Here is a 16822-nt window from a genome sequence, read left to right on the forward strand (position 1 = left end):
TCAGCTGCCCAAGTTGAGATGAAAAGTAGAATGCCTGTGTTTGACAATGGGATTCTGCTATCCCCATCCCACAGCAAGTCTAGGGAAGTCATGTCACACAGCCAAAATCCCTAAGAGCCCTTGAAAACCCAAAAGCTTGGATGCATCTAACAATGCAACTCTGGCCTGAAGAACCAGTGAAGGTCATGGTCAGATTGATATAAACAGCCTGGTGAGGTCTCAGACCCTCTTATGTGCTCCTGGAAATAGAAAGCAAATCAGGAAATCAAGTGGAAAATCCAGGAGGTTGTTATTAAAAACCCACAGCTCAATTATCATTACTATAAACCTTACACCAGAGGTCATTTACATTCATGATAATTAGGGAGGGAGGTAATGCTTTGAGAATAAGGCCATATCAACAAAAAAAAAGAGGTTTTGTGCAGGAAACCTGTCCCTACTGCTGCCACCTGAATTGGCCATGCCAGGCTGGAATTGTGCTCACCTGGGGTGGGGAGAGCTCCTGCAGACACCCCCACAGCAGCTGCTCCCAGGTCTCCCAGGAGGGCAGGAGGCTTCCTGCCCCTTCCAGCTGAACAAAGCCTAGGGATGATAAATAAAGGAGTTAAGGGAGCAGGAGGAGCTGGTTTGCCTCAGGGAGCAGCTGGAGGAAGGGCAGATCTTCAGGAGACGTAGAGTGTTTGGGGGATGCTGCACTCTGGAGGGGTCTGAGGGCTCTGTGTCTCTTCTGGGCTCTCTTGTCTGAGAGGAGGGAAAGGAGAGGACACCTGAGCAGAGCTATGGCCATGCTACCTGATTGCTCTCTGAGACTTGTGCCTGGCTTTTGGAGTCAGGGAAGGAATTCTCTGGGCTTGTGTGCCCTCTGAGAGGGCTCAAGCCATGATCCCTGCCTTGTTTTTGTGCAGGACTTGATGGCAGCAGCTCTTCTAAAACTTCACTGTGAGCGTTGGGGGGAATGTGACCTGAGTTCAGTAAATCCTTCACGGGCTCGTGGCCTCTCTAGCATGGCTTTTGCTGAGCTGTGCCTTATGTTCAGACTCTGGCAGTACAGGGTTAATAAATCACTGCCTCTGGATTTATGGAATAGGTGGTTGTCTGTGCTTAAAAGCCCACCTAGGAGTAGGTGAGGTGGCTACACACCATGTGTTAGTGCTTTAAGTTCCTAGTAACTGATAGATTGGTAAGTTTTAAGCAACTTCAAGACTTTGAGCTGTTTATAATTTCTCTTTTGTTCTGTCTGTAGCCTGAGCAGAGTTTTGCACTGTCCTCTCATGGCAGTAAACCCCAGGAAAATTTTGTCCTGGCATTTTTATTGTAGGGGGCTGAAAAGGGGAGAAGTGAGCTTTGACAGAAGAGGACAAATAGTGTTCTCTGATGGGACTGACAGCAGAAGGAAATCCATTATAATGGTTAATCTCAGTCTCCCTGTCACTGGGCACAGAGCAGCCTGTAAGAGTTAAACATGAAGCAGCTTCACTTTCAGGGTGTTAACATTATTTAATAGGTAGTTCTACTTAATTTGTTACTATATTTACACTTACAGTAAAGGCTAAAATCCTCTGTTGCTCCATGTTTATGTGGGGTCTATTTTTATCCATGAAGGAAGGGAAGAATTCTGATATTTACTGGAAGGTGTGGGGTCATCATAGCTCTGGAAGAATAAATATTCTAAAAAAATAAATCTCTCATCTACTTATTGTCACTCTTTGAATTTCACCTGTAGAGCCCAGGCAATTCACTAGATTAAATTTAGAGCAAGAAAAAAAAATGTTGTGGGCATAAATTTCTATTGGTTTTCCATTTCAAATGACCTTTTATTCTAAGAAGTTGATGGGAGTACATTTTGCTGGTTCCCCATTCACCTGGTGCTGAATATGCAAGAATTGCTACAAAAGTTGGCCAGAACACTGGTGGGAAGAAGATCTGTGCAATAAAAATGAGGAAGGAAAGGTCCTTTACACAGAGGTCAGTACAGTGTTTAGATGCAACCAGGGCAATTCAGGTGTTAGAGTTAGGACTGGAAATGGCAGAGAGCTGGGCTTGAGTCTGCAGCGAGGTCAGAGGAGTCCTGGAAGGAAAATCAGTGGTGGCTTTCTGCTTGTTTGCAAATGTGAGGGGAGTTCTGTCAAGTCCTTTGAGGTCTGAGAAGAGTAACATAGAACATTTCAAACCTGGGTTGTGTTTGGATCTCTTAGTGGTACATTAAAGCACTGGCTCTGGCAAAGGATGCTGACAAAAGCCACGTGCTTTTTGTCTTCAAAAACCTGGGGGAAGGGAGACACCCTCACGGTTTAAAAGGAGGAGGGTGGATAGGAAGGGAGTGGTGTTGCTTTTTGTCACTGCAGGGGAGGTGCTACCTGTGCATGCACCCTTGGGGTGAGGCAGGAGCTCCTGCTGCAGCATCCTCTGGACAGGGGGTGAGCAGCTGGGGAAGGGAGGGACTGGGACAGCAGCTCAAAGCCAGCAGGGGTCTGAGTGGAGTGCAGGGCTCCTGTGGGCAGAGCCAGAGGGGTCTGAGTGCAGTGCAGGGCTCCTGTGGGCAGTGCCAGAGGGGTCTGAGTGGAGTGCAGGGCTCCTGTGGGCAGAGCCAGAGGGGTCTGAGTGGAGTGCAGGGCTCCTGTGGGCAGTGCCAGAGGGGTCTGAGTGGAGTGCAGGGCTCCTGTGGGCAGTGCCAGAGGGGTCTGAGTGCAGTGCAGGGCTCCTGTGGGCAGAGCCAGAGGGGTCTGAGTGGAGTGCAGGGCTCCTGTGGGCAGTGCCAGAGGGGTCTGAGTGGAGTGCAGGGCTCCTGTGGGCAGTGCCAGAGGGGTCTGAGTGGAGTGCAGGGCTCCTGTGGGCAGTGCCAGAGGGGTCTCAGTGGAGTGCAGGGCTCCTGTGGGCAGTGCCAGAGGGGTCTCAGTGGAGTGCAGGGCTCCTGTGGGCAGTGCCAGAGGGGTCTGAGTGGAGTGCAGGGCTCCTGTGGGCAGTGCCAGAGGGGTCTGAGTGGAGTGCAGGGCTCCTGTGGGCAGTGCCAGAGGGGTCTGAGTGGAGTGCAGGGCTCCTGTGGGCAGAGCCAGAGGGGTCTGAGCGCAGTGCAGGGCTCCTGTGAGCAGTGCCAGAGGGGTCTGAGTGGAGTGCAGGGCTCCTGTGGGCAGTGCCAGTCCCACCCTGGGCATGTGCACGTTGTTATGGCATGAAAAGCCCTCTGCTGCAAGTCCTTCATCTCCTCTTTATTACATTTTCAAGTCCCCCCACAAGTGCTATGGCACATTTAGGGGAAAATAGACTCTGGCTGCATGCAGCAGCTGCTCAGGCTGCCCTGGGCTCTCCTCTGCATGTCCCCAGCCCTGCTGTCCCCGTGGTGTCCTGCCCAGCTCCAGGGGCAGGGGACACCAGCCCTGCTGGGTGCAGAGCAGCTCCTGTGTGGCTGCCAAGGGCCAGGGGGGCAGCGTGGGCTGTGCCCAGGGGCTGCTGTGCAGATGATGGCTTTGTCTGTGTTTACTGGAGTGCATCCTGTGCCCAGAGTCCTCCCCAGTGCACATCCCCCTTCCCAGCTCCCCGTGACACCCCCTCCGGATCGGGCTCCTTCACTAAAAATTGGTTGGGAATGAAGGAGGGGGGGAGAAACTTTATTAGTGTTATACATTATTTTCCTTCTCTGCCTTCTCCCCCCTTCCCTTCCTGCATGATGAATTGCCTGGTACTGAGCTGGTAGCTCCAGCCCAGGCACTTAGCAATCTCCTCCTGGTCCCTTGCACAGACAGATGGGACGGCCCATGTCCTGACCGTGATTGATTAGCTGGAGAAAGCCTGTTGAGTGGAGTTCCATGAAGATTGATGCTTTCTCCTTCTAACAGCATTGCCAAAAAGTTTCTATTACATTTTGATTATGTTTATAGAATCTCACTGGTCTCCAGGAAGATTCAATCTTCTTTTTTCCCCCCTCTCCCCTCTGTGCAATGTGTGTAACTTCCCTCCTGTGCATATGCTGTTCATCCATCTCTTACCTTTATTCTTTTAGGGGTGCTCCCAGAGGCCTCTCAGGACAGTTCCCTTCCCAGGTCCCTCCTGTCCCTCTGCCCAGGTACCTCCTTGCTAGTTTTAGTGCCCTCTGACTCGTGGAGGCAAAGCAGGAGCTCCCCAGCACGAGGCCTCTCCAGGCTGCAGAGCAGGAGGAAGGAGAGTTATCTGTGAGAGCTTGTGGAGAACTGAGAAATGAAGAGCCCCTGTTTCCCAGCTCAGGAGGCTGTGGCTCCTGCCTGCCCCCAAATACCTGCTTTGCTCTTGATCTTTTGCAGCTGGAGGGCTCTGCCTGTCCCAACTCAGTTTGTATCAGCTCAGAGGAAAGCCTTTAAAAGCTGTAGGGCCCTTTGAACCTGGGATGAGTGTGTTTGGCCATGGAGGGGGTCAGAAAGATGAGCTATTTCAGCACTGCAAACTGCCCTCTTGCAGCTGGCCATGGGAAGAGGGCAGAGCATGTGCCAGCACTGGCTGAACTTCAGCATCACTGCAAGAAGAGAATTTTGTTTTACAAGGAAGGTTTAGGTCCTGGGTCTGGAGTTGCCCATCTGGGAAGGCTGATCTATATTTTCAGTAGCTCCACAGCGTGTGTGTGTGTGATTTTTAAGTAATAACTGTGGTACAGTGCTGAAAAATGTGCTTGCTGCTGCACAGAAGCCAAGATAACACTGGTCACTGGCATCAGACAAGTCAGCTTTAAAATGCTGGGCTTCTCCAAAGTGTTAGCAAGGAACCTTTTCAGTTGGTTCCTAATTGTAGTAAATAATTCTATTACCAAATCTTATCAAGGGACTGGCTCTTCTGGTCTGTCCTTCTTATTTAATTAAACATAGAGCTTTTTCTGTGGAACAAGCCACAGGCAGCCACCTTGCCTTCACTCTGGTGTCCTCTCCAGGAAGCAGAGATGCTTCTCTTGGGCCACCTCAGCAAATGAGCAGGAGTGGCACATCCTGAGCATGGGAACAGTCCCCTGAAGCAGCCCCAGGGCTGGGTACATTCACCTGCGTGGGCTGAGCACACCTGGGGATGGGAAACTGCTTGTGGCTGCCTGTCTGCTGCTGTCCTGGGGAGGAGGATGGAATCTGCAGCCTGCTGTTCTCTCAGTCTCCAGGACTGTGGGTCTGTGCCACAAAACCTGGGATTTATGAGTGAGGCAAATGGGAGCATCCCCCAGAAGGTAGTGATGCCTGGTGAAGGCTGACCTAGAGCAGAGACTGGACAGAGTTAAAGAATAATGCAGGGATTTATTACAAGGCCTCAATGGATCCACCTTGGGCAGCACCAGAGCCCAGCCAGGGCTGCACCCAAGATGAACCAAAATGGTCACAAAATGGACTCCTGGTCAGGTCTCTCCCTGGGATCAGCTCTGCTCCATTTGCACCTTGCAGTTCATTGTCCCAGCCCAGCTTTAGCCCAGGCAGTCCCACCCTGCTTGTTTTTCTCTCTCCAGCCCACGGGGTTTGTGCTCCTGGGCTGAGATTTGGATCCTTGGTGCCCAGCTAGAACAGGAATTGTTTTGTCTCCCTGCTCTGTCCAGAACTCACCATCCCCTCATATGAAGCCCAGACCCACACACTGAAGCAGCACAGAATGTGAAAAATAAAAAAGCTAAACCTGAGGCACCAGTATTGGTGTGATGCTGTGACCACTGTCACCTCACAGGGAGCCCTCCCAGCTGGCAGAGCACAGTTCCCTGGGGCAGGGGCACAGACAGTGGCTGTGCCCTGTGCTCAGAGCTGAATACAGACAGGGAGCACAGAGCCAGAGTGTGCAGGCTGAGCCCCAGTGGTTGGGGTAGCCTGGGAGAGGAGAGGGGAGATGCTCTTAAGCCCTGGGAGGGAGGGATGCAGGGGATGGGACTGTCTAAGGCTGTGTGGCTGCTGTGATGGCAGGAATCACTGGCACAGATGTTTGTTCATGTCCTGGTGAGCTTCTCAGGGCTGCACAGGAACTGGGACCTGGTTTACACTTAGAAACTGGGATCAAAAGAATGATAAACAGTAACTGAGGAGGCAGGTGGGAGGCAAAGCCAGAATCAGTGCTGTCACAGAAGAGCCTTCCTCCTCCCAAAGCCTTTCCAAGAGATTTGGCACCTTGGTGGGTCAGCAAGGCACTCTGGAGATTCTCTCCTGCTCCCAGCACTGCCCCTTTGCCAGGACACTGGTGCAGCATTCCTGCTTCCAGGCACCACCACTTGCCCACAGTGTTTTAGCTGTACACTCAGCTTGGTCTCTGGTTAAATGTCACTGTGCTTGAGTGTCCCTGGGTGTGTGTGAGGTGGCAGCTCTGCTGGGCAATCTGGTCAGGGCAATGCAGGGGGTTTTGTTCCTTGATGGGTTCAGCTCTTCCCAGCTGAGCTTCACACCCTTGGAGTGATCCCCTTCCCACAGGCTGGAGCTGGGCAAAGCTGGCTCAGCTGTTCCCCTGCTCCTCAGCAGGATGGACACAGCCTGCATGGGTGCTGCAGAGGGGGTGTTGTACCCCCACCATGAGCAGGGAGGGCCACAGGGCAGGCAGGATGTCAGCAGGGCTCCAATCCCTGCACCACTGGGGCTGTGCAAGCAGCCTGGCTGAGCTGGCAGCTACTGGGGTGCCACTGTTAGTGCAAGCAGTGCACAATTCCAGCACTTCTTCCTTGTGCCCCTTCTCCTTGTGTAAGATCTGCCTGGGCAGGCAGCCCATGATGTGTGCAGGAGAAGCCTCTCTGTGTGTGTGTTTTCCCCTTTTCCCCTCCCTGTGCAGGGCAATGTGGTGCCCTGGGATGCAGCCCATGATGTGTGCAGGAGAAGCCCGGGTGTGTGTGTGTATTTTCCCTCCCTGTGGTGCCCTGGGATGCAGCCCATGATGTGTGCAGGAGAAGCCCGGGTGTGTGTGTGTATTTCCCTCCCTGTGGTGCCCTGGGATGCAGCCCTCCAACCCCTGAGGGCTCTCCCTCCCCATCAGCCTGCCTGCCTGCCCCTGCCATACCAGGCTATTCTTTAAAATATGGCCCCCATTTTTTATTCCTGCATTTATTACAAATGCAAATTACAGATGAAAGCATCAACTACACAAACCATTACTCAGAGGAGCATCTTTCCAACTGCTAGACTTGGACTGAACAGCTTGTGGTTAATTTGCTATATAATCACTGCCTGCAACAGGAAAGCAAGTGCTTCAACTGTGCTAATATTATGAAAGGGGAAGTTAACCATAGAGATAAATTCTGAGGAGCTGCAGCTGGGATGAAAGAGGGAAATAAATGTAGCTGGAGTCCAGGCTTCAGGCTTGCAAAGTGGCGGCTTGGATATTTAAAGGGATAAAAGATAAGAGTTCAGGTTAAACATGTGGGGGTTTGAAGTTGCTTTTAGCCTGGATGTATTTTCCCAGAGGCAGAGGATCCCTGCAGCTCCCACTGACCTGTGGCCTGGCACAGGCATGCCAGTGGAACACAGTGCCTGCACTGCCCGTGGCTGGGAGGATTCCCAGGGCAGCTGCTGCTGGGAGGGAAGCACTGGGACACAAAGGAGATGAGCACGTGGAAATTTAGCTGGCAAAGGTTTTTACTGGGGAGGGGGTGGTTCTTCCCCATGGCTTAGGTCTGGTTTTGGCCTCTTGCACAGAACCAGGGACACCCTGTGCTGGAAGAAGAGTGTGCCCCTGCATGGTGCTGTGGAAGGGGGTTGGTGGGATCTCCACAAACAGCTGCAGTAGATACCAGATCCACTTCCCCTGGCAGAAGGGAGGTTGAGCTCACTGCAGCAGAGCCCTGGCTGAAGGAGCAGTTCTGCCCTAGGACTGGAAGTGTTCCTGTGGCAGTGCTCTGTGCCCTGGCTTCACTAGAACTGCCTTGATACCCCATGCATGGGGCTGAAATAATATTTAAACTTTCCCAAGTCCCTAGACCTCCTCACCCTCTCATTCCCTCTCACTCCAATGTAATTGCAGTACAACACTCATGCTGTTTTGCAAAGTGCTCCAGGGATTAAAAAACCGTTCCTGGAGATTATCTCTGGGGACAAATCTGAAGTCTTGTCTAACTCTGTTCTCTGGAGGCTTGGAGAGGCAAGAGTTATAGATTATCAGGGGTAGGAGTGGGAGAGTGAATCAGCTAAAAATGGGTGAGCTGGTTCTTATGAAGCAAGAGCCCCAGCAACTCTGCAAATTTACATCCACAGCAGACACCTTTTCTGACTCTGAAATGTTTGTTTGATTGCTTTTCACTGTTTCCCAGGTCTGGAACAAAATCCTGGGGTTGGAGAGAGGACATGAAGTGTCAGGGGATGATTTGTACCTGGGAGAAGCTATCTGAGGCCCCTGAGCTGAGGTTACTGCTGGGAGAGCTGTGTGCTCCTATGGCACAGGGATGCTAGGGGGGTACTCAAACCCCCATTCAGCTCCACCACTATGAATAAATTTTGCTGGCAATGCAATACACTTGGCAGTGGCAAGAGCCTGCCTTTGCCAGAAATTTGGCAAAGCAACACCAGTAGAAATTGCCACTTATCTTCCCTGTGCTGGGAATTGGTTTTCCATGAGGCCATGTTCCAAAGGTATGATGTTCAGTGTAAGAGGTGTTAGCCCCACAAACTGGAGTTTTGAATGACCATGAGGGCTTTTTTTCTAGAGCTGAGTTTGATTCCTGGGCCTTCTTAATCTTAGGGCAGCATCCATTGCTCTTTTGTTTTTAAATAGACAACATTTTATCCAGTCTTGAAAGATAAGCATTTCTCTTAAGCTGATGGCTAAAAGCATTTTGCTCAGCTCCTGGCTATTTACTGCAGGACTGGGGTGTCACTGTCATATTTTTGGAGAAATTCCTTTGCCAGGATTTTTCTCCTGGGAAGCTGAGAAGCCTCAGAGAAAAAGAAAAACAATGTTTTATCTGCTTCTCCTGTGTTTTGCTGCTTTAGAATGTGGCTGGAGATTGTTTATCCAACAGGTGGTTGTTTCATTGGTTTCATGTGAATTGTTTTGACTTAATGGCCAATTACAGTCAAGCTGTGTTGGGACTCTGGAGAGAGTCACAAGTTTTCATTAGTATCTTTTAGCCCTCTGTCTGTATCCTTTCTGTATTCTTTAGTATAGCTTAGTATAGTTTCAGTATAGCATTCTTTAATATAATATAGTATCATAAAATAATAAATCAGCCTTCTGAGATCATGGAGCCAGATTCATCGTTCCTTTCTTCATCTGGGAACCCCTCAAACACAAGTCTGGGGTAACTCCCAGCTCCAACAACTGCAGCTGCAGGAGTTAATCATTGAACAGGCAGGATGGGGATGCTCAGGGTGCACATGTAAAGAAGAGCAGGGCCAGAAGCAGGGCATTGGGAAGGAGGTGCTGGGGAGAGAGGGAAGGGAGAGCACGGCTGTCTGAACAATGGCAGGGCTGTTGCATCAGTGCTGGCCTTGCAGTTTGACTCCCCAGTCAAAACAGATGAGCCATGAAGCTTTGTGCTCAGTCAGGAGAGGATGCTAGGAGGGGATATCACAGCAGGGATCATCAAGGCTCAGTCTAGCAGAGCCCATTCTGAGATGTGTGTCATGGCACACGGTGTGCAGCGGCGTTACCTGCTTGGGTTAGGTTATGCCAGCTCAGCTTGAAACAGCAAAAATTGCAGGGGAATTCCACTCCCAGGAATGAAGCCCCTCTCCCCCTGAGAGTACTCAATGCAGAGAACAAGGATGGGGTGCATTTCTTGAAGGGAAACTCCTGGAATTCCTCAAAGAGCTACAGCTGGAAAGAGCAGCAGCTGGACCAACCTCCCTCTGCTCAGAGCTGTTCCCTTCCCTTGCCACGGCTGGGAAAGCTCCTGCCCTGGTGCTGCTCCCTGTGGGCAGGCCTGGGCCAGGGGGAAGCTGGTGTGCACAGGGATCTGCAGCACAGCCTGGTGATGGTGTCACCCTGGCAAGCAGGAGCAAGAAGCCCAAAGTTTGTTCAGGCAGCTCACCCTGAGATTTGACATCCAGAGGACAGGGATGGGGCAGAGATGCTCTGAGGAAGGCACTGCAGGAGCTGCTGGCTGGTGGAGCAGCCACGTGTTGTTCACTTCTGCAAAGAGCTGCCCAAAGCTGCAAGCAAGGAAAATCCCAGTGCAGCTGTCAGCAAAGCACAGCTCTGCACAGGCTGCATCCTGCTGCCAGGGGAAGGGCAGGAGCTTCAGACAAAGCAAAGCAGCTGAGGGGCTGCTGGCAATGCCAGAGCCTCCAGAGCTCTTGGTGTGACTCAGGCACCCCAAGGTGGTGTTTGCAGTGCTGAGTTTTGGGGCACAGATCTCCAAATGGTTTCAGATGCTCCAGGCCACCCTTGCAGTACCCTGCTGCAAGGTGGTAAACCCAGGTGCAATCCAGCCTCTGCTCTCCTCCTGGGAAGGAGATCAGCACCCCTGTGGAATGAGTCTCCTCCCTCATGGAAGAGGGTTGTTAGGTAGACCCTGAAGGTGTTTTGATGCCCAAGGCACATCTTTCCACTGTGCCTGAGCCTTGGGGTCGTGCTGGTCTGCAGGAGGACGCTCTAATCAGGCAGACAAGATTTCCTTATCTCAGGAGCAGATCTGCCTTCTCCAGCACAGGAAGCAAATGCAGAGGAACAAGGAACACAGATCTTGTTCTTGGGGTGTGAACTAGAAGTGCTTTGCAGCTTAAAGCTTCTTTTGCTTTGGCCCTTGTGGAGCCAAAACTCTTAGGACAGCCAGAAAAAGATTTCAAATACCTTAAAGATTGGAAAAGTCAAGAAGATGTGAAGAGAGGGAGCATTTATTTAAAACTATTTGCAATCCTGCAATGGGCAACTGCACAGCCTGGTTGCATTGTATTTTAAATTTTTGTTAGCTTTTATAAGTGTTTGTTTTGCCCTAGCCTCTCAGAGGTACTAATTTGCTTTGTCACCAGGCCCTTTGGTGAAAACACCTTGTTACTATAAGGTAACCTGCCAAAACTGTCTTCCAGGAGGAGAGATGAGTCGTGGTTAGGACATGGGCTCTTCTGTGTGCAGCTCCAAGTGCTTGGGTGCTGGCATTAGAAAATTCAATATTGTTCTAGTGAATAAAAGAGAAAATACAATAAACCAGTAAATAACTTGTTAATGTTCCAAAAGAGAAGGAAAGGCCATGGTTGACAAGGTTCCTCCATCAGTTTTACACATAAGGTGAATTCACAATCAAACTCCAAAAAAGAGAAGAATTAATCAATGTAAGGGACAATTTCTAAAAGCAATTCAAATTTCTTGGAATTTTTGCATGTAAAAATTGCTTTTACTGGTGTAGAAAAAAGGCAGGAGTTGTTCAGACTATGAATTGCTGAAGCAAAAATTGCATCCATAAATTGAGAAGCTGCTTTTGGTGCCTTTGCCCAAAGAATAAATGCTTCAGAGCAAAATCAAAATAAGTGATTTAAAGAATAATCAATAACATTAAAATGAACTGGCAAAGAAAAGACCCTGCATCCATAATGTATCTTCTAGATATTTTTAAATAATACATCACAAGCAAACTCCTGAGTGATGAATTTGGCAGCTATTTGGAAAAGGTGGTAAACCCAGGTGCAATCCAGCCTCTGCTCTCCTCCTGGGAAGGAGATCAGCACCCCTGTGGAATGAGTCTCCTCCCTCATGGAAGAGGGTTGTTAGGTAGACCCTGAAGGTGTTTTGATGCCAAAGGCACATCTTTCCACTGTGCCTGAGCCTTGGGGTCGTGCTGGTCTGCAGGAGGACGCTCCAATCAGGCAGGCAAGATTTCCTCATCTCATCTCAAAGGGCTCTGCCTGTGGGGTGTTGGTGCCTCCTCATCAGCCCTGCTCTGGAGGGGCTCAGCTGGGTACCGGGGAGCAAAAAGCCCTGAGAAATCAAGGGGGGTGGAGCAGAGCTCCTGGGCAGGGAAGGCTGGTGTGGGGGAGCTCAGGGGCTGGCCTGGGGCTGGAGGAGCAGGAGGGGGGTTTGTGGCTGCAGCTCTGCTCTGTGCTCAGTGCTGGGGCTTTTGAAACTACCCAAGTGTGGGCTGAGACCTTCATCTCTCTGCTCCATCCTCTGCCCCCTGTTTGAGTGGAATAGGAATTCTTAAAACCTACCATTTCGAGTAAAAAAGTGGGAGCAGTGGTATCCAGACAGGCAGAGCTGTTAGGGGGACAGCCTGGCAGTGAGGGGGGAAGGAAAGGCATTTGTCTGGTTATTCACTTTTATCTAGTTACATTTTACCTATTAAAGAAAAGCCTTTCAACATAAAAATTTAGCAGCAACTCACCATTTTGTGCCTTTGTTTTAAAATGAAGGCAGTTTTTTCTAGTCTAGGGATGTGACTGATCTTTTACCTTTGGTTGGGCTGTTTGTTAAAGGAAGATAAAACACACTGTCATTGATCTGTCCTCACCCTGAATTGCAGAGTTGGTGAGGGGGGCAGGATGAACTCTTGGAGAGCAGAGTTTCCAATCCCAGTGAGTGGAATGTTTTGTTTTTCCAGGCACCACACTGCTCTTGCAACGCAATTCCTGTGCCAGACCTGGCAGCTCTGGCACCCTCTTTACCTGCAGTGAGTGAACTGGAGGCTCCAGCCATGTCCCCTGCCCTGCATGTTGGGGGGTGACATGTGGGGTGCTGCCTCCCTCAAGGTCTGAGCTGGGCTGGTGGAGCTCATCCCAGCCCAGCTCTGTAACCACCGTGGCCACTTAGGAAACTTCCAAATGCAATTAGACAAATGCACAGGAGAATAAGCCAGCCATGTCCATTAGACAAAATGATCCTTTCTGGCTCAGGGAGGAGTCCTGAGCTGCAGAGCTGGAGTCTGGAAGGATTGCTAACTTTGTATTCTATCAGCACCTTCTCCTTGCCAGCTGTGGAAGGAGCACTGGTGGGATGTAATGGGTTTGAACTCTTTGTGTCCTTACTTGAAGCACTGGTGTTTGTAACCAATAATCAAAAGTTACAAGGCTCTGTAAATTGTCATAAACCAGGTTTGCTTTGATAGACTCAAAGATGTATTTCTATCCTGATTTTGAGTGAGCTGCATTAACAGAGTGCAATTTGAGTTTGGTAGATGCTTGTGTGATTGAAATCTGGTTGATAAGTTTGCTGAAACTTAACTGTGAGCACTCTTTGCAGTTCAGCCTCCCTTTCCAGCACACCTGGAGAGGAGTCAGCAAAAACAGAGATGCTGGCAGAGGTGGGATCAAAGCCAGGCTGTTTTAAAGGAAAGAAAAATTGCAAATAAGGAGGGGAAGCTACACACCAGCTTCCTTCTTTTTAACAGAAGAAAGCACACGACTCTGTCCTGATGGGCTGTCAGGGTCCAGCCACTGCTGTTCTATTGAGAAATTATTATATCTGCCCTTAAGACCAGACATATTTGAAATAACCACCAAATGATGCATGATAGCATCAGTGTCTTATGTGAATAATGATTGATCACTATTTCAGTTGTTCCTGCCTTGATATGAAATATCCTGGACATGCAGGCAGGAGGAAAAGCCCAAGACCCATTTCAGTTTCTTCACTTGAGGGTACCTTGGATACCACAGTACCACCATCTTTTTCATACTTGGGAACTGTGCAGTTATGTCACTGAACCCCTAAATTCTAAGTCTTTGGTTTGCTGTTCGTTTTAGCAGCTTTTGCCATTTTCTTTCATTTTCAGTCTCAGAAAATTCAGTAGAATCTGACTCCAACTGGACTCCACAGGAACAACAAATTCAGGTGTTGGGTAAGGTATGACTCTCTTGCTTCACACGTGTTTCTGTAGGACAACATCTCCAGAGCTTCATGTAGAGCTGTCACTGCAACACCTAAAGTGCTTTCTGAAGTGGGTTGGTTGGAGCTACTTCTCAAACAAGAGTAAAGGATACACTTCAGCTGGATGTGGTCCTTAATAAAATAAAAAGGTGTCTTAACACTCCTGAAGGGACCAAGGGCTATGTTGGCACTTCCCTCAGGTGCTACATGGGTTACTCTGAGCAATATCCTGGGTACAGACAGGAAAGATGGGAACAGAGCATGGTTTAGTGAATGGGGCTGGATGCTCCTCTCCAGGAACACAATCACAGCTGTAGTCTGCAAACCAAAGCACTGCAGGCACTCCTCCTGCATGCACTCTCCTGGTTTGGCTGGTGGCTGCAGAGGGAGCAGAGCTGGCTGGTGAGTGCTTCACTCTGAGCAGGCTCTGTGCCCAGACACCATGCACCAATCTGACAGATCCTGCGTGGAGAACAGACCTGCTCCCTCTCCTCAGAGTACTCATGGAACAGAAGCTGAAGTGCTCCTCAGTGTGGTCACTCCAGCCTGTGCATTGCACAGTCCCGTGGTTTACACTGGAGCCCTGGTGTCCAGCTCTGCAGTAGATTTGTGGGTAGAGACACACTGGACACTGGGAACTGGTTAGATCCCACTGGTGTCAAGCTTTATATCACACCAGAACCTCACCTGGCTACAGGAAAGGAATGACAATCATGGCTATAGGTTCAGGACTTGCTGACAAAACAAGTGCCCTCTCCTGTGCTGCAACCATCCTGAAAGCTGCTTCTTATGTGGTCACCTTGGGTTTCTACTATTTCATAGAGAAACATGGTTAAGTGGTAGCAGCAGCTGCTGAGGGAGCAGATGGTGCCACCTGCATCATCAGATGTTTTATCACATTCTCTGTTTTATCCCACCAAGAGCGGCTGGAAAGCAGAGGAGAGCGTGGGAGCTGGTGTAGGTTGTGGAGGTGTGAAGAATCACAGGTAGCTGCACTGCTTCCCTGCCAGGCTCTGTTTCCCTCAGTGCTGGGTTCAGAAAGTGCTTGTGCTGATGAGAAGGTGTGTGCCCACCTGTGCTCCAGTCTGCAAGGCTGCATTTGGGAAGCACAGGGCTCTGGAGCAAGCTGGATATCCCTGCTGCCAACCAGGGATCAGTGAAGAAAGCTCCAGGCAGGTTTGGATCACAGGCAAACCTTTAGATTCACCTCTGCCATGACCTGCCTGGATACCCCTTCCTAACCAGATCCCAAAAAAGGTCAAGCCCTGGGATTAAATTTGCTAAAAAATCCAACCTGTGAGCAGCACAAGGAACTTGGGTCTGAAGGAGGCAGAGGATTTATTCTCTTGGTATGTGCACTGCACAAACACAAAGAGCAAACTAGTCCAGCAGAGCAGATTTTAATGTCCTTGCTGTGAAAGGCCTGCACCAGAGCCCAGCAGCAGCAGTAGAATAAATACTGAAGTTAGTGAGTAAAATAAATACTAAAGCATGATAACCCCTAGCTGATGTACTCAAGGGAGCACAGCTGGGGTGGGGGGCAGTAGCTTGCAGGGAGCAAGGGAAGAGGAGTCCATGATGTTTCATCCAGCAAAACTGACAGGGCAGTTAGTGCAGTAGCAGGGTGGGCTGCTGGAGACAGGCTACCCATGGCCATTTCCCCCCCCTCAGCTTTGCTTCAGCTCCTGCTCTGAATTTTGCTCCTCTTCCCTGGCAGTTATAGCATTTTTGTAGGGTATTCTCGATGAGGAGGATTTTATTTTATTAGAAGGTTAATTATTTTATTATATTATATTTAAACTGAATTTGCTAAGTATTCAACTGCACACAACTGCATAGAGTTGTATTGAATTTTGTGACTGTTAGCTGACAGTTTTGATACACTCACACTTGGCTTTGATAGGCTAAGGAAACAAAATATTATTACTTTGGGTAAATAATTTTCAAATTGTATTCTATTTTTGCACAAACACAGGTACAGTAAATAAGAATTGTTTTTCTTTTTTCTGAGGTTCAGAGAATGTGAATTTTATAAATATTCCTGGGAAGAATCGTGCTTTGCTTTTCTCTGTGAAATGTGGCAAGAGGCAGCTGTGTCTGTCCATTTCCCTGCTGTCCCAGCAATCTCTGAGGGGGGATGACATTCAGATGTAAACAGGGCTGATGCTGTGGCAGACACTTGTTTATGTATCAGTCAGCAAAGCCATTCACCAGCCCAGGTTAATATTTCAACAGGGTGGATGGATGGGTGGGTGAGGAGGCTGGAAGTCATCAAGCCCAGGAGGAAGAGGAACATGTGAGACTACAAAAGGGGAGGAAGCTCATTGTGTGGGAAACAAGATGGAAGATGCCACCCAAGGACGCCGGGTAACTGGTGATTAATTAGAGGCACGCTTTGAATTCTGAGCCTGCTTTAGCATTAACAGCATTTCCCTGTCATGCACTGAGGTGTCTTGCTTGGTGGTTTCATTGTCTGGGCAGGGAGTGGTTTTCTCAAAAAAAAAAAAGCCTTTAGGAATTGAGAGAATACATGCAAATATCAGCTTCCATTTGAAGCAAAAAAAATAAGGAAAGGAAAAACCCCAGAAAGCAGAACAAGTTCCTGAATTTCACAGATGAAAAGGAGATGAACAGAAAATAAGCTTGGCTTTGTTTGAGGTATGGAGAAGACTCCTGGTTGTGAATGCTGTAGTGGCTGTATTGCATTAGTCTGGACTTTCTGAGGCCAGCCCAGCCCCTGGCAGAGTCTGTGAGGTGTGGGTTGTATTCCAGGCATGTCTGCAGGTCTGTGCCTCTGTATTAGTGTTTATAGGAAGTCAATGAGATGGAACTCAATAGAGAAAAGGAAGACTTAAGAGTCACTGGAAGACAAATGTGAAGGGCTGGCACTCAATAACTTTACTGAATCATATTGTTTGTTGCTGTATGTTTCTAGCAGCAGCAATGCCAGAAAGGACAGTGGGGCTCTGTGTTTCAATAGGCTGCTCACCTTCCCCTTTGGAGAGAGGTTTATCTCTCCTGATAGAGAGATATCCATCCTCTGCCTGATATGGAGTCAAGCAGCACCATGAATCAGGAGGAAGGTGCCAATGGAGATGAAGACTGGGCTGCTGGAGGCAGAGGAGGG

Source organism: Haemorhous mexicanus, chromosome 18 (assembly GCF_027477595.1).
Source record: "Haemorhous mexicanus isolate bHaeMex1 chromosome 18, bHaeMex1.pri, whole genome shotgun sequence".
NCBI classification, from domain to species: Eukaryota; Metazoa; Chordata; class Aves; order Passeriformes; family Fringillidae; genus Haemorhous; species Haemorhous mexicanus.